Below are 22339 nucleotides of genomic sequence, written 5' to 3' on the forward strand. Positions count from 1 at the left end.
AATCTGTGATTCTAGCTCATTTATTCAGTTATTTTCTGATGAAAAATAGTGCTTACACTTAAGACTCATCCTGAAATACAGAACTATCAGTTCCCTTTGATCAAATAGAAATCTCCAAAATGGAGGCTATGCACATGTGCTGTCCAAAAATATTCTTGTAGCTGAACTGGGATATTAACCTTGCTGCTGAGGTTTTTAGGTAAGAGATTTCAATGTACTCTCTCTCTACCATTTTTGGTTTTCTACTACTTAAATATACTAAGTAGTTCTGCTTTCTAAAGTAAATATAGGTTATCAGGAGACATGAGCAATTTCATGAATTCAGAGTACCTATTTGACTTTGAAACTAAAATGTCACATTAAAAATTTTGGAAAAAATGTTAAAATAAAAAAGTGAAATGAAATATATTTACAATATCAAGTTCTTTTTTCCCCTTCTTTTTTTCAGTGTTTTCAGGGATAAAATTCAGGCTTCAGACATATGATCCCTTCTGAACCACATTCCCAGTTCAAGGACCTTAAAAAAACCATCTCCAGACGAAGCTAACCTCATGACTGACAACCCTGGATTTTCTGATCTGATCTGAAAGCAGGTTCCAACTGTTTTCCAGCTGGCAGCTGGATCTTCACCATCTTAGCAGACCTACCTGTGCATGTATTGAACCAACAGCTTCACTCATCATACACTTGGATCACATTTAAACCTTCTGACTGGGTGCCAGAGTGTTAAAACAGAGTGTAGGAAATTTGCCTTATATATGCAGACCCGGAATGGATCCCCATCAGCCCATACAGTCTCCTGAGCCTTCCAGGAGTAATTTCTTAGCACAGAAATAAGAGTAACCACTTAGTGCCACCAGATGTGGCTACAAAACAAACAAACAAAACAAATGTCAAGGAAGAAAGAGAGTAACATAGTCAATAGCAACAGTGTGTTGCCTGTAGTAAGAAACTCCACTGTTTGCAAGAACTTTTTTGGTAAATCTATAGGCCTGCTGACTTCAAGACAAAACAAAATAACACAGAAGCCTCTCAATTTGTTTTACGGAATTATTTTTAAAGCTCCATGATACAGGGAAACAACTATAATTAAAGTACCAAAAATCAAGAACATACTCAATATTTTTAGGACACACAGTATAGTCCTAAAGGCAGAATCTTAATTTTTCAGTTTTTACAAAAAATGAAAAATATAACAAGCAATAACTGCAGGTTCTTAGTACCAAGAACAAAACATGATAACTTGCCTTCAAATCATCTTTCTCATTCAGCAAAGATACTGCTCTATTTTAGATACCATAGTTTTTGTACCAAAGATGCACTCCCCGCCCCCAAGTGCTTCTTATGGAGAGAATTTCATCTGGAGCTGAAGCCTGAGTACAGGGAGGAAAGCATCTAAAAACTATGTGCATCTATGGTCAATAGCATCTTAGAGGATAAAAAATACAGTATGTATCATTTGTATTCCAGAATACACAAATAGAATGCAGTGCAGAGAGAAAAATAGCCTCAAAGGAGATTCACTTGTTTTTATTAATTATTCTATTAATTCTATTTAATTAACTAAACAGTTACTCTAATTAAAGTAAAAGGTAAGATAAAATGATAGTTTAAAAGAATGTCTTTTAAACTATAATTAACCTCATTAATACAATTATTCACTTATTAACACAAATTTATTAACAACTTTCATGTGTTAGTGTTAAGTTAAATCACTTAGATCAGACTATAAGAAACAGAAAATAGTCATTTAAAATACATACAATTTACTGTGCCTATGCAAGAAAAAAAAGAAGAGAAGCATAAATTAACTTTGTTTTGTTTTGTTATTGTTGTTGCTTGTTGCTTGTTTTTTTCCCATGGGTTTTCTTTTGTGTGTATGTGTGTGTTTGTTTTGTTTTTATTTCAGGACCATAGTTATTGTGTGGTTGGTGTCTTTATTGCTGTGCTGCTTTTCGAGTTTTTGTTTAAATTTTTAAAAAACATTTTTAGTATTGTTGTTATGTTTTTCTTTCTTTTCCCCTTTCTTCTCTTAAATTGATATTTATAGCCTCTAGAAAGACTCCTCCCATTTTTTTGCTTGCTTGATTTTTGCCCCATTAATATTTATTATTTTTTCTTCCTTCAAACAGAACCACATAATTTGAACCATCTTGTTCTGCCTCACAAACCGAGGGGGAAATAATGGAGGGTACCAGGAACAGACAGTAATATAAACATTAAGTAGAAATAAAAAAACGATCAGATTTAAACACCAATTCCAAAGCCAATGACAACAGAATCAACACCCAATCTACAACATGCTAGATACAGAGGGGACCACTTATACTAGCAATTCAGGGGATAAATGAGGGGGATATGAAATGCATGCTGGGAACAGGGGTGGAGGGAGGACAACATTGGTGGTTAGAATGCCCCTTATTCAATGTCACTATGTACCTAAAAAATTATTGTGAAAGATTTGTAAACCACTTTGGTCAAAATAAAAAAAAATACATACAATTGAAATGTGTGAGTTTTAATATACCAATATGATTATGTATTCTTATAAATATAAAGTTTATATATCTGTAGTTTATAAAATGTACTATCCAAATATATAGTCCTCATTCTTAAAATTATAAGTCACTTTTGTTGAAAATTAAATACAAAAATCAAACTTTTCTTTATTAGGGCCTTTTCTATATAAAATATAATTTTAAAATGAGATTTCGCAAATAAATGTTATGTTATATTACAATTATCTTATTTAGCTGCTTATTTGATTAAAACATAAGTTGACTGGAAAGGATTTTGCAAGTAGTAACTTTATTTTTGTATCAGAGAAACTTCAGGTTTTTTTTCTAATTTAATCCATGATCTAAGAAAAAAGTATGTCTTCTTGTTATAACTTCAGAAAGATACATTTTGCTTTTTATTTATTCAGAGGAAAGAACATGTTATAAGAGCGATACAAGTGATTTCAGAATGATAAATCTCAAGTCACCAATTTTACATTTAATGATAAGTTTTCTAGTCCCTTGAATTCAATTAAAATGGTTATTTCAAATGCTTATATTTAATTTAAACATACTTAGTTAAACCTCAATTACTGACTCATAAATTTTGAAATCAATTAATTCATAAGATAACTAAAATTACTATGAAATTTTAATACTAAAAGAAAAATGAGGATCAATTTGTATCTTTTTTTTGGTTCCAATTTGGAACCATAGAGCATCTTTTTTATAATGGTGGAAGTCTCCAGAATGGCTGATATAAAGTAGGATCAAATGTTGATATACCATTAATATTTATTCAAACATTTGACAGACACTTTAACTTCCTTGACTCTAACAGTCAAGGATATGATTCTTTCAACTAAAAAAGGGCTATATTAAATAAATTAATTTAAACCTTAATATATATATATGAGGAACCACTTGCTTTAGTAGATACTTCATATGTAAAACAAATAATGTGGTCATCATTCTTCTGTTAGAAAAATGGCCTATCTCCTCTACCAAGTTCCAAAAGAAAATAGTGCCCACTGATACTTTACAGATACACCTGTCTTGGCTGATACTCTCTGGAATTCTCAAAAAACAAGAAGATGTCAGTCAGATTCTACTTTCTGCATCAACTACAGCAGCTCAGCACCACACCTTCCATTCTCCAAAAGAAATGGTTTTACTTACCAAATTTCCAAGAAACTTAATTGTTTTAGATATAATCATGGGCTGTGTGACCATATGATACCTCAATATCTTACAGTAGTGCTATTCCAGTACTATCACAGAAAATATGACGGGGATTTTAAACCTCAGCGAACTTAAACAGCAACAAAGCAGGCTCAACTAGCATCAACCTGCCCAATAAAACCATAGACACTGACTTTAGTAATACCATGGAGAAATATAACAGTCATTTCAAATTGACCTGCATTAATTTAACTTTTGGTAATTATATTTTCCTATGAAGGTAGGTGGGGGGAATGAGGACACTTGTGGAAGTTATACAGGTTGTATAATTGGTGTTTAAATATTTAATGTAAGAAATGACTGTATCATGAAAACTTGGTAAATTGTGATGTTAGAATAAAATTTAGAAAAAAAAACAATTGCAACAAATTTATTTTGGATTAAGCACAAAAACCCTACAGATGAAGATCTAAAATCAGCATCTAATGATATTAGCATTGGAATTCAAGGAGTCACTAGCCAAGGAAATTAAAAAATCCATAAGAGAACAATTCAACCAACTCAAAGAAGAACTCTATCTGAAGATGAGAGAAGGCATACAAATGAAACTGAGAACTAACAACATGCTAGCAAGCCATAATCACAGAATTACACACATAAAGAATAATAAGGATGAACTTGATGACAAAATAAAAGTCAACAACAAGAAGTTAATAAAGAAAAAATAGACAAAACATTGGAAGGAAATGCAAGGTACTACTTAATTAACATAGACAAAAGAAATAATCAATACCTAATAGGAATACCAGAAGAAAATAATAGTAGAGAATTTCCCCACTTTTTGGAAAAAGGTAGCTCTACAAATCCAAGAGGTGAAAAAAGTACCATACAAAATAGACCCTAACAGATCAACACCAAGACATATAGTAATCCAAATGGCAAAAAACAAAGAGAGAGATGATTTGTTCAAGGTAAAATGGGAGGAAAAAAATCCCAACTACAAAGGAAAGAACATAAGAAACAAACCAGATCTTCCTTTTGAAACAATTGAGGCAAGAAGACAGTGTAATGACACGTTTAAATTACTAAATGAAAGAAATGTCCAACCTGAAATCTACTACAAAGCAAAACTCTCATTTACCCAAGAAAGAGGGCTAAAAACATAGCAGATCCCTGCTCCCCCTTCAATCACTATATTTGGCTAACCAAGCGGCTCTAAATGAACTATTCAGAGATAAATTACAAAAACCAAATCCTCACTTGTAACAACAGCCCTACACAATATAATATCACAACAACCCTCTCTGTCAATAATTTCCTTAAATTTCAATGAACTAAACTCTCCCTTTAAAAGGCACAAAGTAGAGGGCTGGATCAGGAAACAAAACCCAGACTCTGCTGCCTGCAGAAAACACACTTAAAAGTTTAGGATAGATACAAGTTGAGAGTAAAAGGGTTGAAACCAATTATACATGCCACTTGAAAGCAAAAAACGCTGGGATATCCATACTCATATCAGATCAAATTGCATTCAACTTCAATACTAAGAGACAAAGATGGACACTATTATTAATCAGGGGAACATTAAAGGAAGAAGTACTAACTCTGATTAACATTTATGCACCAAATATAGGGCCAGCAAAATATGTAAGATTTTCTTCTCAAACCTGGAGAAACATATAGTCAGAAATGTGATAGTATTGGGAGATTTCAACACACCAATACCACCATTAAACCAATATACTAGGTAGAACACTACCAAAGACATAAGTGCCCTAAAGAGAAACTAAAATAACTAGGAATATGTACTTATACAGGGCCCTCCATGCTCAGAGAGTAGAATACACATTCTTCTCAAGTGTACATGGAACCTTTTTAGGATAGACCATGCCTTAGGACATACATCTAGCTTGCATAAAGTTCACAACAGAGATCAAGATTGATTGTAAAAAAAATAATAAAGAAAAATCTAACACCTGGAGACTGAACAACATGCTGCTCAAAAACAACTGGATCAGAGAGAAAATCAAGAAAGACATAAAAAGATTTCTTGAGTCGAATGACAGTCAAGAAACAAATTGCCAAATCTATGGGACACAGCAAAAGCAATACATAGGGGGAAACTCATAGTAATACAGATATACATTAAAAAAGAGTAAGATGACAAAATCAACAGCTTAAAGGGACACCTTAATATCTGGAAAAACCAGCAGCAAAGGAACCCAAACACAGATAGAAAAAAAGAAATAATAAAAACCAGAGCAGAAATAAATAACATAGAAACAAAGAAAACAATACAAAGAATCAATGGCACTAGTAGCTGTTTTTTTAAAGAATAAATAAGATAGACAGACCTTGTAATTAAGCTTTTTATGTAGGCCCCTTATTCCTTCCTGATGTGTACTTTGAAAGTTACAAATTTTGCTTTTAGTACCACTTTTGCTGTGTCCCACAAATTCTGGTAATATGGATCTTCATTTGCATTTGTTTCCCGGAATCTTTTGATTTCTCTTTGATTTTATCTCTGACCCACTGGTTGTTCAGTACTGAGCTGTTTAATTGCCAGGTTTTAAAGTTTTTCTTCTTTGTCCCTTTGTAGTTCATTTCAATTTTAGTGCATTGTGATCTGAGAATGTAAACTGTACAATTTCTATACTCTTGATTTGGTAGAGGTATGTTTTATGGGCCAAATGTGGCTTATCCTGGAGAATGACACATGTGCATTGCAGAAGAATGTGTATCCAGTTTTCTGGATTTTTCTCTTTTCAGAGCTAGTATATTGTTGGGTTTCAGCCTGTTTGACCTATTAAGAGATGGCAGGGCAGTGTTGAGGTTTCCCACTATTATTGTGTTACTATTGATGTCTTCTTTCAGGTTTGTCAACAATTGTATTAAATATTTTCCTGGACCCTCATTGGGTACATATATTTTTAGGAATGTGATATCTTCCAGTTTTACATATCCCTTGATTATTATGAAATGTCCACATTTGTCACTTATTACTTTTCTTAGATTAAAGTTGTGTCATCTGATGTTAATGTAGCTATTCCAGCTTTTTTTTTTTTTTGGATTTGTTTTTTTGGGGAAACCACACCTGGTGACACTGAGGGTTTACTCCTGGCTATGCAATCAGAAAGTGCTCCTGGCATGGGGACCATATGGGATGCTGGGGGATCGAACCGCAGTCTGTCCTAGATTAGCGTGTGCAATGCAAACACCCTACTGCTTGCTCCACCACTTCGGCCCCTACTTCAGCTTTTTTAGGAAAGTTATTTGCTTGGATAATTTTTCTCCAACCTTTGATTTTGAGTCTATGTCTGTTCTGACTATTCATATGTGTATCTTGTAGAAAGAATAATGTTGGATTCAGGCCTAGAACATGCAGATGATTGTGCGGCCTCCAGCCAGGTGCAGCAACGCCTTGCTCCCTCCTTTGACTGAATAAACCACACGGATGAATTAGCAACCTCGGCCAGGTGTGGCAATGCCCCAACCCCTTCCAAAGATTGTGCAGACGACCAAGCGACCTATGGTCAGGTGCGGCACAGCTGACTGCCTAAACCTCATGGATGACTGTCCTCATGGATGCTCTCTGCCCATCATTCCCTGAGGATTCTTCTTTGGTGATGAGCTTTCCTGTCCACAAACAGTGTAATCCGAGTTTTGCGGCTGCACAAATTTCTAGTCAATGAACACCACCATAACTTGTAGAAAAAAATCCACACTAGAAGCGTGACACTGGGGAAAAAAACGCAGGCCAACACAAGTCATAGAGAATGAAGATGGACACTCTGATGACCCAAAAATAGCTAACCACCTAGTTTCTCAGATAAGAAGTTTAGAGAAATATGGAGGATATTCATAGAACTTAAAGTAAGCATAATTTGAGTTGAACAGAACACAAAGAATAATCAAGAGGATATGAAGATAAAAATCAGAAAAATCCATCCTGAAATAACAGGTCTGAAAAATTCTGTAGATAAAATGAAAAACTATGGAAAGCCTCTCTAACAGAGTAATAGCAGCTGAGGATAGAATTAGTGAACTGGAAAATGAGATGCATAACAACTCCATACAACAGAAGAGATTGGAAAAGAGCCTTAAATCAAATGATCATACAATGGGAAAATTACTAAAAGAATGTGAACAGATGAAAATAGAAGTCTTTAGGTCTGGGAGTTTCTCTGCAATTATTTCCTTGACTGTTGATTCTTCCTGTGGATTTTCTTCCAGGGTCTCTGGGACTCCAATAATTCTTATGTTATTTCTATTGAGTTTATCAAAGTGTGTATGCAGTGGACTCCTCTATTTTTTACATAATCTGTATAGTAAGCAGTCCATTCCTATATTGTATATAGCCTTTCTTATATAGTATCTCTCCTCCCCACCCCCATTCACCACCTTACAAAACTGCTTTTATCCTTTCACCCTCTCAATCCAGATCCATTATCTCTTCCTATTTAACCCTCTTTACTGTTAGTTCTTAACTCCTCAGAAACTGAAACCATCCCCCTGCCCCAGTAAGCTGCCACCAACACCCAAAATGAAAGAACGCCCTCTCATTCCCCCCTACCCCCCATCTCTCGCCCAAGCAAGAAGCTGTAGCTACTGCTCATGCTGACTCATTTTATTTGGTCCTTTTTCTTCCACCTCCCTGTTGCTTGCTACTGGATTCTGACCCAGATCTTCAGCTTGAGTATACTACCTGATCCCTTACTGCTGCAAACAATTTCTAAGACTGCACAAGAACATGATGTGAAACAAAAATGTGCCCTGATCTTATCACACCCTCAGACTGTCTCAAAAGTGTTGATGGGAATATCAATATTTCTTTAATAGCTATAACTCTTAGTGTGTTTATTTCCATATGTAGAGGTAGCATACACCATCATTTCTTTCTTTCTTCTCTTCTCTTTCTTTCTTTCTTTCTTTCTTTCTTTCTTTCTTTCTTTCTTTCTTTCTTTCTTTCTTCTTTCTTTCTTTCTTTCTTTCTTTCTTTTCTTTCTTTCTTTCTTTCTTTCTTTCTTTCTTTCTTCTTTCTTTCTTTCTTCTTTCTTTCTTCTTTCTTCTTTCTTTCTTTCTTCTTTCTTTCTTTCTTTCTTTCTTCTTTCTTTCTTCTTTCTTTCTTTCTTTCTTTCTTTCTTTCTTTCTTTCTTTCTTTCTTTTTCTTTCTTTCTTTCTTTCTTTCTTTCTTTCTTTCTCTTTCTTTCTTTCTTTCTTTCTCTCTTTCTCTCTCTCTCTCTTCCCTCCCTCCCTCCCTCCCTTCCTCCTTCCTCCCTCCCTTCCTTCCTTCCTTCCTTCCTTCCTTCCTTCCTTCCTTCCTTCCTTCCTTCCTTCCTTCCTTCCTTCCTTCCTTCCTTCCTTCCTTCCTTCCTTCCTTCCTTCCTTCCTTCCTTCCTTCTTGTTTTGGTTCTGCTTAGTAAAAAATTCTAGTAGAAAATACCTTCTTGGGATTAAGAGCTCAGGTCAAAATCAGGGCACAGAGATTGTATAGCTTGTCATTTTTACCCTCAGAAACACGAATAATATAATATGACATTTTTATTGTTTCTTTTTGCATAGGAACTCTAAAATGGTGAAATCTAATCTAAATTTACAGACACAAGTTCTTATCTAATAGTGTAAGAACCTATAATTTTATAATATAGGGGAACCATCTACCCTGAACATTTGTCATGAGAACTTGACTTAGACCTCAAGTGATCAGACATTGACTATCCAACCTTAAACCCAGGATCCCAACCTTAGAATTGGCATAGTTCCCTGAACTAGCACCAGGAATTAACCCCCTTTACCCCCTGGAGGCCCTAATACCACTCTGGTACCAGCAAGATCTAAGGCAGGTTGCCTTACCGAACATGAAATGAAATCAGAAACACTCTGTCCTAGGATCTGTGCAAAAACCAAGATCACTTATTATAGAAAAATGACTACAACAATCATGACTGAGCAGAACATTTCCTGGGACCATAAAGAAAAACTCTATCCCGGGAGGCTGCAGCTGGACCCAGAAAACCCCACATGCCAGGATTACTATTCCTCTCCTACAGGTATGGCTGGGAAACTGGGCAGACAGCTGGTAAATGGCCTCCTGGGCTGACCAACTAGTCCAGGAGACCGAGATCCCCCATGCCAAACTGGTCTTCAGGGCCAGGTTTGGCAACTGGGCTCTGGGGGGACGGGGGAGGGGGGAAACTCCAAACCCATGCTTTTTCAAAGTGGAGAGGAAGGTTGCAGCTGGACTTAGAAAATCCCACATGCCAGGATTACTGCTCTTCTTCTACTGGCATGGCTGAGAATCTGGACAGACAGCTGGTCAAAGGCCCCCCAGGACTGACCAGTTAGTCCTGGAGACCGAGAGCCCCCACGACAAGCTGGCTTTCAAGGCCGGTCTGGCATCTGAGTTTTGGGGGGATGGGGAAGAGGCAAACTCCACCCCTATGCTTTTTCATACTGGAGAGGGAGGCTGCAGCTGGACCCAGAAAATCCCACATGCCAGGATTACTGTTTCTCTCTTATACTGTTCCTCTCCTACAGGTATGGCTGGAAAACTGGGCAGACAGCTGGCCAATGACCTCCTGGACTGACCAACTAGTCCAGGAGACCAAGATCCCCCCATGCAAAACTGGTCTTCAGGTCCAGGTTTGGCAACTGGGCTCTGGGGGGAGAGGGGAAGAGGCAAACTCCTCCTGGACCCCCTGCAGTGGTGTCTTTTCTTACTAATACTCATTTTTATAACCGCACTGGCACATATGCGCCCATGCGACAAATATACTTTTTAAGCATCATCTAAAAATGATCTTCATTCTAGAAGGTTCCTAGGAAAGGAAATGGAATACCAAAGATTTGGATGATAACACTCAAATAGATCTTTAAAGTCAGTCTTTATGGATGTGACTTTCCGTACTGACTCCAAGCCGAAATCACAAACAATTCATATATATGTATTGTATATAGCCTCTGTCATGTATTGCATCTCCCCTTCCCATGTCTCTTCTAGCCTCTCATTTTTCAATCCTGATCCTTTATCTTCCCCTAATTTAACCCTCTTTACCCTCAGTTCCTAGCTCTGTAGGCACGAAGATTAACCTCCTGCGGCAACAGACCACCTTCCAGCTCCTCAGTGAAAGACTCCCTCTGGGTCCCCATTCTCATGCATTGGCAAAGAACTACAACCAGCATGCCTGCTGACTCATGCTTGATGGCTCCTCTCACCCCCACCAAATTGTGGACTGTTGCACGATACAGGAATCAGCCTCAGCAAAACTTCCAGCTCAAAGTCACTATATGGTTTCATAATGTAGCAAAGTATCCCTCAAACTCAATTCCAAGGCCTGTGAATCGAAAAGTACCTTGGCTTTTACTCCCCACAAGAATATATCAAAAGATTTAATTGGGAGTCTTATATTGCCTATTGGAAGCTCAATACCTCTATAACAATACATGTTAAGATGTATATTCCTAAATATACAAGTAGTCTCCTCCACCACTTGTTTTATTCGAATACCTTTTCTTTTAAACTCAGTTTTATTTATTTGTTCTATTTTAATATATACATTTTTTTCTCTATCCTTACCATTTTTGGTGCTGCTTGGTACAAAATTCCTTGACTGGGATAAAAGCTCAGAACAAAACCAGATGACAGAAACTGTGTGTGCAGCTGTCATCCTTACCCAGAATAGCACCAGCAACACAGTATGACACCATACGTTTTTGTATGGGCACAGTAAAAAAAGGGGAAACCATAGACACAGAAACAAGATCTTATCTTCTAGGGATAAGAACTCACTTTTTATAGCAGAAGCGTGCCTCCCATCCTGAACAAGTGTCATGTGTATGCAACCAGTCCCCAGGAGATTGGACAGTGTTAGTCCAATTCGAAACCCCAGATCCCCGACGTAGAAATGATACAGCTCCAGGCAACACCACCAGGAACTAAGCTCCATTGGGAGATTTATAACACTACTCTGGCACCAACTTGTGCCAGTTTTGATACGACAACGAGGAAAGGAAAACTTGACCTAAGACCAGGCTGTCCTATCACATCCCCTAACACTAAATGGAAATCAGAAGAGCTGTTGTCCTTTGAACTGTGAAAAATAAGAGCACCAACAACAGAAAACTGACTTTGACAACTGTGACTGAACAGAGCCTACCTTGGGACTAATAAGGAAAACCCCACCCTAGGCTGTAGTCCAGGACACATAAAAAACAACAACAACAACAACAAGATGTCTTATTGCAGAGGTCCAACTTGGACAACAGAGACTGAGCAGAACCTTTGGATCCATAATATCCTAGGCTTCGGCTTAGGGACTGAACGAAAACAGGGAGCAAGTGTCACAGAAGACTGAACACCACAACAACGATGGATAGGAACCTCTAGAACCTAGAGACTCTATCCTAGACCCTGACCTATAATCTGCGCAAATACCAAGATCCCTAGCTACAGTGTCTTGATTTCCTCACACACAACCGAGAGGAAACTTTCCTGACATCATAAAAAAGCCTTTGGGATGGGGTAATGAGTATATATGGAGCCAGGAGTTGATCCCATGATGGTATGCTTTAAGGATGGAGAAACCCTGAATTTCTTAGGCCATGGGAATTCCCTTTCTTCCCCAATGCTTACTGTGCCTATGCAAAAAAAAAAAAAAAAGTGGGGGGAACACCAAACCCTACCACTCCAGCACCCATACTTTTTCTTGTTTTGTTTTGATTTGTTAGTTTTTTATTTTATTTTCCTTCTCTTTGTTCTTCCACTTTTCTCTTTCTTTTTCACACTTGTGGTTATTATTTAGAGATCTATTTTTATTTTTATTTGCCGGGTCCATTTTTTTCTTTTTTCTTCCATTTTTCTTTCTTTTCTTTTCTTTTCTTTTTTTTTTTTTTTTGGTAGTTGTAACCAAATTTTTTTCTCCCCTTTTTCTTATCCTTTTTATCTACAATGACAGTGGAATGGATGCTCAATCTACAACAAACTGTAAAGTGGAGACCAGTTGCATGGCATACTGGGGGGTAGGGGAGGGAGATGTGGGATGCATGTTGGGAATAAGGGCGGAGGGAGGACAGCACTGGTGGTGGGAATGCCCCTCATTCATTGTCACTATGTACCATAAATGATGCAGTCAAAGATTTATAATGCACTTTGGTCACAATAAAAATTAAAAAAAAAGTAAACAGATAAAATAAAATAGCATAAACAATGCCTGGCATAAAATCAAAGTAAAAAGGAGTGCTATTATTTTTATGACATTTTCATGTCTTGATATTAATCCTAATTTCATCTTTGTATAGATCAAGTTATGCTCATATTTTAATGCATACAACATAGAAATAATGTCTAACTCCTTAAAAATATGTGGTTCAATGAAATTTTACAGACTTGTTATTTAGAGTTTTAGCAACAGAGATTGGCATTAAAGTAGTGTAATTTGAAAAATTAAAAAAAAGAAAAAGAAAAAAAGAAAAACTCCATCCCAGGCTTCATCCTAGAATCTGTGCAAAAACCAAGATCTCTAATTACAGAGAACTGACTTTGACAACTGTGATTGAACAGAATGTTTCTTGGCTCCATAAAGAAAGTCGTTGGGGGTTTGACAACTAACATGTCTGGACTCTGTGGTCGGTCTCATGACACTATGTTTCAAGAGTAGAGACACCTGTATCTCTTAGGCCAAGGGAATTTCCTTTCTAATTTCTCCAATATTTACTGAGCTATGGGGGAAAAAGCATTTTGCCACATCTGCCCCCTTTTTATTTTATTATTATTTTATATTTTTATTTTTTTCTTTTAATTTCATTTAATATTTATAGCTTCTAGACAGGGGCTCTCATCTGATTTCTTTTTACAGAACCATAGAACATAAATCATCTTGTTCTGCCTCTTATTTCTATGTCTTCCTACAAACTGAGAAAAAATAGTGGATGGAACCCAGGAAAAACCAGTCTCAGAAGCACTGACTGGAAATAAAAAATGGTCAAACCTAAATAACCAAACCAAAGCCAATGACAATAGAATCAAGACCCAAACTATAAGCTATCCATAAAAGGGACCTGTTACACTAGAAGTTCAGGGGATTAAGGATGGATGTATGGGAGGCATGCAGAGGTAGGTCAATACTGGTGGTGGGAATGGCCCTAATTCACTGTCACTATGTACCTAAAATACAACTGTGAAAGACTTGTAAAAATTCTTAAAATGCATATCTGTGTCTGTATGCATGTGCATAAGAAAAAAGTAGAATGATTTAACCATAAGAAAAATCATGTATGTTAATATTGTATATGAGTACCAACTTATCTACATTAAATTTAATAAATTATTTTAAAGGACATAATTGTCCCCAAATTAGTATTGGATTAATTATAATAATTTTATTAGAAAGTATTTTTAGAGGTATATTCTGATTCTTTACTTTTATCTAAACATATAATATGGCCTGCATATATGGGAACAATGTAATGTAATAATCTAGAGTTGAACACTTTTTCACACCCTGTACAATATGAGGATACTAAAAAACCCACTCAAAAGAGCTATCTTGAGTGTATCTTCTGATGGCATAAGGATAGACTAAAATCCTAATGTACTTAATAAATAAAATGACTAGCTGTGTTTATTTCTTTCTATTTGAGGGGGGCACATCCGGTGATGTTCAGGGTTTACTACTGGCTATGTGCTCAGAAATCACTCCTGGCTTGGGAGACCATATGGGATGTGTGGGATATAACCCAGGTCTGTCCTGGGTCAGCTGCATGCAAGACAAATGCCCTATTGTTGCACTATTGCTCTGGTCCTGAATTGTGCTTATTTCTTATTAGCACTTATTAGGTGCTGAATATGTATTAAACTAACTCCCTAAGAAGATGAGGATTGAAGAGGCTCAGGTACTTGCACAAATCCATATAATTATTAAGTGATGAGTGCAAGATTTGAAGCCTCACTTTAAAACTCTGCACCTCCATATCCTTAGTTCTCCATCAGAAGTGTAAGGGAAGAATTTCCCATCTTGGAATGCTTACAGTCACCACAGCTACCCCAGCAAAGAACTTTTCCCTTGAAATAAGAAAAGTTCATTAAGAGATCTAGTAAACATATTTGGCTTATTAGTAAAATGTTTTTTACCAAATAATAATATTCTTATGCCCACTACATGTATAACTATTTTATCAAAACCTGTCCTTCTATTCTCCAATGAGTTTTGATAAATGAGAGAATTTGTTTCTGCTATTCTGTGATATTAGTTCAAAGGTTTGGAATCCCCTCCCACATTTAAAATGTTTAATTCTGAGCAGAGTTGGCTATGAAATCAAACACAGTTTACACGTCCAATGAAATAATAGAGAATATCTTTCTTCTTTTTGCACTAATGCTATTAGGTGTTATTCCAGGATGCCTTTAAGCTATACTGCATATCAATGAACTCAACTGCCATCTGCTTCTGTTTCTTTAAATTCTTCCTGGTTTCTTAAAACAAAGCATGATATTCCCATTCCAGCTCATTTTCTGTAAATAACTGGGTAACACACACAAATATCCATTTTAGATAATATAATATTAGATTATGGTTATAGTCAATGATGTAGTTTAAATATATCAATAATTAGCAACTATGTCTGGACATTCTCAGAAGGTCAGAAGTATCAGAATTGTCACAAAACAATTACAATAGAGACATACTATTTGAAGAATAAGTAAGGATAGAGGCACAGGCACATCTGCTTTGTTAATCATGCAAAGGACTTTAAATGCCATCTGTGTTCTCTCTCTCTCTCTCTCTCTCTCTCTCTCTCTCTCTCTCTTTCTCTCTCTCTCTCTGTTTGTGTGTGTGTTTTTCTGGCTATCATCATCCCCTAGGCTAAAAGATTTTAAAATTACTGGTGGGAACAAAAAAACTTGAGAAACTAGTTTGAGATTTCAATTCTTTATTTCATCTGCCAGACAGTGAAATGCATTTAGCTGCAGCAAGTGTTCCTAATAGATAAGGGAATTGTTGCTTTCCATATAATTACATGGAGTCTAACTGTAGACATAGCCAACCATATCATCTTCATACTATTAGAAGTGCTAGTAAGTCTGAAAAGAACCCATTTTTGAGGAGGGTCAGAGTTACTTTTATTTTACTTCAAACCAGGGTTATCATGAAATAAAACTGATAAAGCTTTAGGGGAAAAATTTTCAGAATATAAAAAACAGTACTGTAAGTAAATGAAACTGACTGTTGTGACTGGCAGTAAGTTCAGACATTTTGTATTCCTTTGTGTTTGCTTTGGAATGTTAAGCAGGTCGGGTTATTTTAAAAGGAAAACATTCTATTCAGAACATTCTCTCACAAAAGCCTTCTTTGACAAAGTGTCATTTTTTGATATATTAGTACACGTCTGCTCACATTTTATATTTAAAAAGGCAAAGGATGTTTTTAACAACTTTTGACAAGCATGGGGAATCAAACTTTCACAAATTTAACTCAATGTATTATTTTAACCTGTTATATACTTCTTAGCATTCACATTTTAAACTATATCTAGTTATGGTCAAAAAACAATGCAGAGAAATTGAACAAAGGTGATTAGAATAAATAAACTCAACATCAATAAAATAAACTGCAGATCATTCTGTCATTTGTTGTGAATTATGGGTATAGAATTTTTTTCTAGAAAAATAGGTAAGTCACAAAATCTCATTATTCCTTTATTTTTGTAACCAATATAAGCTTTGCTAACTGCAAAATTACCATAGATACCTAAAGGGGCATTAAGCCAACATCCTGGTATCCCTTTGATTGTTACCTCCATGTTTGGAGCTCTAATTATTTTCTAACCTCATCTATCTCCACTTACCCAGTCCATACACTTTCATTCTTTCTCAGCTTTTTTACATTTCCTTGAATATGTCAGTCTTATTCTCCTGCTTAGGTAACTATCCCTGACCAATTTCCAAAGCTCCAGGATAATTGCTTGCTTCTCACTAGAGATAGTCACTTACAGTCAATACCAATAAATAATTTCTTTCCTTTAAATTGGATCACTAGTGTTTTTATTGTAATCCTGAAATAGTATGCCACTGTAAACAGCTGTCACTTAAAATGCTTAAAATTAAAAATCGAATGAAGCTACTATTGACTATTAACTAAATCATAATCATGACAAATTTTGGGTATTGATTCAGGGTAATTCATACAAGCAATCAAGAGAAATTATATTAGTTGACTTTTAGATGACATGAATTTCAGGAGGTATTTATTTTTTAAGAATATGTAAATTCCATACTATAGTATGGAATCTTATCATTAATAGAATTTTAATCATTGTGTGCTGCCTTCCCTCCCCCAGTTACTAAACCAATGACAGGGTATCATAGTGTTTCTATATATGACAAGTATCTCTGGTTAAAAACTTGAGTGAAACTAGTTGGGTGGAGTAGTAAAAGAGCTCCTTGCGAAGACATAAAACATTGTAAGAGATTACTTTTAAGTCAGGTTAAAAATCAGCTCCCTAGAGGAAAGTGGGTAAGGCGTTTGTCTTGCAAGCAGGTGGCAGACCTGGATTTGAGCCTTAGCATCCCTGAGCCTGACAGAAGTAATTTCTGAATGCAGAGTCAGGGATGGCCCCAAAATGGAAAACAACAACAACAACAACAACTTCCTTTATAAGAAAAGCCCAAATCATGCAATTTTGCTAATTTGTGGATGAAATTAGAGGGTATCAAATTGAGTAAGTGAGTTAAAAGATGAGATATGGCAGGATTAGGACAAACAGTGCCCTCCTTACCTTGCATCCTCAACCAGGATTTGATCCCCAGTACCCTAAATAGTACTCAGACACTGCCAGGAGTAATTCCTGAGTGTAGACTCAGAAGTTAACCCTGAGCATCCCCAAACAAACAAATAAAAGGAGAGGGGGCAGATAGCCCTCTTCCATATGTCAGATATATAGAAAGAGTAAAGAAATAACAAATATACAAAGGCAACAGAATTGGGAAGTTGATCTACAGAACAAAGCTTACCTGTAGTATGGAGAAGTGGTATGTAGGGGGTTCTTGGGATAATAGTGGAAGGAAGTGTGCATACTAATAATAAGAATTAGTGTGTGAAATGATGTATGAATAAAACTACATTAACATAATAATAAATCATGTTACCATAAAATGTGAAAAATAAAGTTATCCTATAGAATATTATTTCCTACAATAAAAGTAATATATAAACACATTTAATTCCAACATACACTACTTGCACAGCTGCCACTATTTCATTGGTTAATGTTGGCACTGATTGAACATAATATATAAATGACATTATTGCTCTAAATTTTTGGTTTTCACTATTTGTCTCTTCAGTAAACTTATTTTTTATGTTTACTAGGAATACATATGGTGGTGTTTCATTGGTTTTCTTTTGGGCTTCCTGGGATGATCAGGTGGGAAAGAGCAAAAAGTAATCTTAAGTACAACAATGATGGATAAATAAGAGTACTGTGCATATATTTCACAATAAAAGAAAGAAGTGTATTTTGCTGTAGTTCAGTGTCATCTCAAGAACTATTTATGTCATCCCCATAGCTTTCCAAAACTCTTCATCTTTGGTGTTTAGGAAACTATTATTTTCAAAAATGCTTTGAATAAATTCTAAGGAATTTTTACCCAATTTGTTTGTAATTATGCTTTTTATCAGATTAGCAAAATCAATGTGAAAAAGATTTTAAAAGTAATTTAAATGTTTATCATATTTAAATTATACATGTTTGGTTACAATGCACTTCTGGAATAATGAACTCTTTCAAAAAGGACTAATAAATGCTGTTCGAAATATAAATGAGTACATTATAAATTTAAAAAATCCAATTATATAATTTGTGCAAACTTACAATTTTTATTTTATTTATTGTCTTGGGGTCATATCATTGGAGTTCAGTTATTATTCCTGAATTTGTGTTTCAGGGTTACTCCTAATAGGAGTAACCTATTGGACTTATGTACTTATTGGAGATAAGTACATGCCTACTCATTAGTATAGACCTCACTCAACTAAACTCTACAGCTTTTTTGTTTTGTTTTTTTTTTATTTTATTTTTTTGGTTTATTTTTTGTTTGTTTTTGGTTTTTGGGTCACACCCGGCAGTGCTCAGGGGTTACTCCTGGCTCCACCCTCAGAAATCGCCCCTGGCAGGCTCAGGGGACCATATGGAATGCCGGGATTCGAACCAATGACCTTCTGCATGAAAGGCAAACACCTTACCTCCATGATATCTCTCCGGTCCCAAACTCTACAGCTCTGTAACTGGAAATTGGAGTTGTATAGCAGCAAAAGTTTTTTTACTGAATGTCTACTAAAGATAAAAGAAAAAACTGTACCCTCACTCATGCAACACTCCCAAGACAACAGAATATCAACTGTTTGGCATGTTTAGTTTTTTAAAAGCACAGGGAGGTATTTGTTATAGAGTTATTTTAATGTCCTACATCCCAACTCAATTTTGTTATAACTTACATGCTGTAAGAATAAGTATACTCCAAGATAATTCTATACTATACAAGAGCTGAGAATACTGCTTTAAAGTTTTCTTCATTATGCAATTTAATGAATAACTCCTTAACTATTTCTCATTTTAATCATTCATACATACACCTGCATTTTCTTTATAACCAAGTAGGCTTTTTAACTAATGTGAAAGTTATGTTGCATTTTCTGAGCCCATCTCCCCTCCCACAATCAGAACTTTTATGTTATATTATAGATAAGTATGAAGTATAATATATTTAAAATAATAAAAAACAAGTTTATATCAAACTGATGTTTACATTAAATATATAAGAGAATAACTGGTAATATCTAGGATTTGACATGGGGTTGTAATTTTACAGGAAATAGTACAGTATGAAGGAAAATTCAAAGAATATCCTTTACTCTTAAATTATATTTCAGACTAAAACATATGGGAAAACAATGACTGCTATAATCACTCTACAAGAACTAGAGGTTTGACATTTTAAGTGCATATGCAATATTCATGTGGGGATCAAATAAATCTAAGCTGCCTGCTACTATTTTGTAAAGCATCATATTCTATGGAAGTGTGGCAAGGGCAGTAACACCTAATAGTTAAAGGTAATAAGTATTCTTTCTCTCTCATTCTCTTTTTTCTTTCATTCCTTCTTTTTCTTTTATTTTTTCTACCTTCTCTTTTTATTTCTTTTCTTTCTGCCCATCTTTTCTTCCTTTCTCTCTTTTTTCTTTTTTCTCCTTCCTTCCTTCCTTCTTTCCTTCCTTCCTTCCTTCCTTCCTTCCTTCCTTCCTTCCTTCCTTCCTTCCTTCCTTCCTTCCTTCCTTCCTTCCTTCCTTCCTCCCTCCCTCCCTCCCTCCCTCCCTCCTTCCTTCCTTCCTTCCTTCCTTCCTTCCTTCCTTCCTTCCTTCCTTCCTTCCTTCCTTCCTTCCTTCCTCCCTCCCTCCCTCCCTCCCTCCCCCATCCCTCCCCCCTCCCTCCCCCATCCCTCCCCCCTTCCTCCCTCCCCCTCCCTCCCTCCCCCCTCCCTCCCTCCCTCTTCCCTCCCTCCTCCCTCCCTCCCTTCCCCCTTCCTTCCTTCCTTCCTTCCTTCCTTCCTTCCTTCCTTCCTTCCTTCCTTCCTTCCTTCCTTCCTTCCTTCCTTCCTTCCTTCCTTCCTTCCTTCCCTCTTTTTTCCTTTCATTCAGTGCCTACTCTTTGCTCTGGACTCAGGAATTCCTCCTGGTAAGACTCAGGGTACCATATGGGGTGTCAGGGATCAAAGTTGGGTTGGCATTATACTATATATATATCCTATCCTTTGAACTATTTCTCTAGCTCCAGGAATATTCTTAAATATACTTTATTTCTAAACTATGATGACACTTTATTGTGTGCTTTATCAGTACTTATCAGCTTCACAAGAAAGAACACTATGGTTTTTAGTCAAGTGCATTTCTAAGACTTATTTTACAAAAAAAGACTTAGTCTTGTTATGATGTTCTGCTGAAATAATAAATTATCTTTGTAAGAATTTGTTTTCTACTTGAAAAGATATATTTATTTGACATTCAGTTTATAAAAATGTATTATATGGGGCCGGAGAGATAGCATGGGGGTAAAGCATTTGCCTTTCATGCAGGAGGTCATCGGTTCGAATCCCGGTGTCCCATATGGTCCCCCGTGCCTGCCAGGAGCAATTTCTGAGCCTGGAGCCAGGAATAACCCCTGAGCACTGCCGGGTGTGACCCAAAAACCACAAAAAAATGTATTATATGCAATAAATGATAAACTCATACCTTTCCTTTATCTACAATAGGAAAAAAAGGACCTTTACTGACATAAGAATACTTTCCTTAATCTAAAAGTTGGATCTAAAACTAACAGGGAAAATTTACAACATTTACCTAAAAATGCAAATGATCATGTCATACTCTGAATAACTTTATCACATTGAATTGGAAAATGTATTGGAAATAGTTAAATTTTTATAATTATACAACTTCCCAAGACTAAATCAGGAGAAAATGAAAACTCTATGAACTGACCCATTACCAATAAGGAAAATTTGAAGCAGTAATCAAGAATATTTCCCAAAATAAAAGCCAAGGTCCAAACAAGTTCACTAGTGAGTTTTACAAAATTTTCAGTAAAAAACTATGACTTAACCTTTCAAGGTCTTTCAGAAGATCAAGTAAACAGGAATTTTTGAGGAATACCTATGATATTGTGATATTGACATTACCCTGATACTAAAAGCACATAGAGACTCTAGAAGAAAGAGAAAAATTACAGAATAATAACCTTCATTAAAATACATAATAACATTAATAAAATCTGAGAAAACCAAGTCCAACAATACATCAAAAGGTAACACAACATGATAAAATGGGATTTGTTCAAATATCTAATAGCAGTGCACATTTCCAGCCACCAATGACCCCAGTTTCTGTCTAGCCACCCCCCCCCCATTTTTCTCTTGCATGCTTCTGGGACAATTTTCTTCTCTCTTTCACTTCTTATTTTTCCATTTTAGACAATGTGGTTTGCAATATTGATACTGAAAGTATATTGTGTACATCACATTATCTCCTTTTCAGCATTCGGTTCTTGTCAGAGTGATCATTTCCAACTGTTATTGTCATACTAGTTCCTTCTCTGCCCTAATACGTAAGTACCCTACCCACCGAACTATTTTTCTAGCTCCAAGAAGATTCTTTTTTTTTGGGTTTTTGGGCCACACCCGGCGGTGCTCAGGGGTTACTCCTGGCTGTATGCTCAGAAATAGCTCCTGGCAGGCATGGGGGACCATATGGGACACCGGGATTCGAACCAACCACCTTTGGTCCTGAATTGGCTGCTTGCAAGGCAAACGCCGCTGTGCTATCTCTCCGGGCCCCCAAGAAGATTCTTAAATATACTTTATTTTGAAACTATGGTGACAATTTAATGTATGTTTTGTGGCATAAATACTTCCCCATTATTTGTGGCAAGTTTTCTACCATCGATAGGGCCTTGTTTCTATTATCTCTAAATATTATTACTACTCTATCTTTTTTATTAACATCCCATAAATGAATATGATAATTCCATCTCTACCCCTAACTCATTTGGTCAGCATAATACTCAATATCCATGCATGTAAAAGAAAATTTCATAACTTCATTTTTTCCTAA

General features: G+C 36.0%; 1 protein-coding gene across 2 annotated transcripts in view; it reads right to left on the bottom strand.

Annotated features, from left to right (window-relative positions):
• HS3ST5 (heparan sulfate-glucosamine 3-sulfotransferase 5) overlaps nucleotides 1-22339 on the bottom strand; it is a 214077-nt gene that overhangs the window by 131423 nt on the left and 60315 nt on the right. The gene's annotated exons all lie outside the window — the stretch shown is intronic.

The sequence above is a fragment of the Suncus etruscus genome, chromosome 4 (assembly GCF_024139225.1).
Source record: "Suncus etruscus isolate mSunEtr1 chromosome 4, mSunEtr1.pri.cur, whole genome shotgun sequence".
Classification (NCBI taxonomy): Eukaryota; Metazoa; Chordata; class Mammalia; order Eulipotyphla; family Soricidae; genus Suncus; species Suncus etruscus.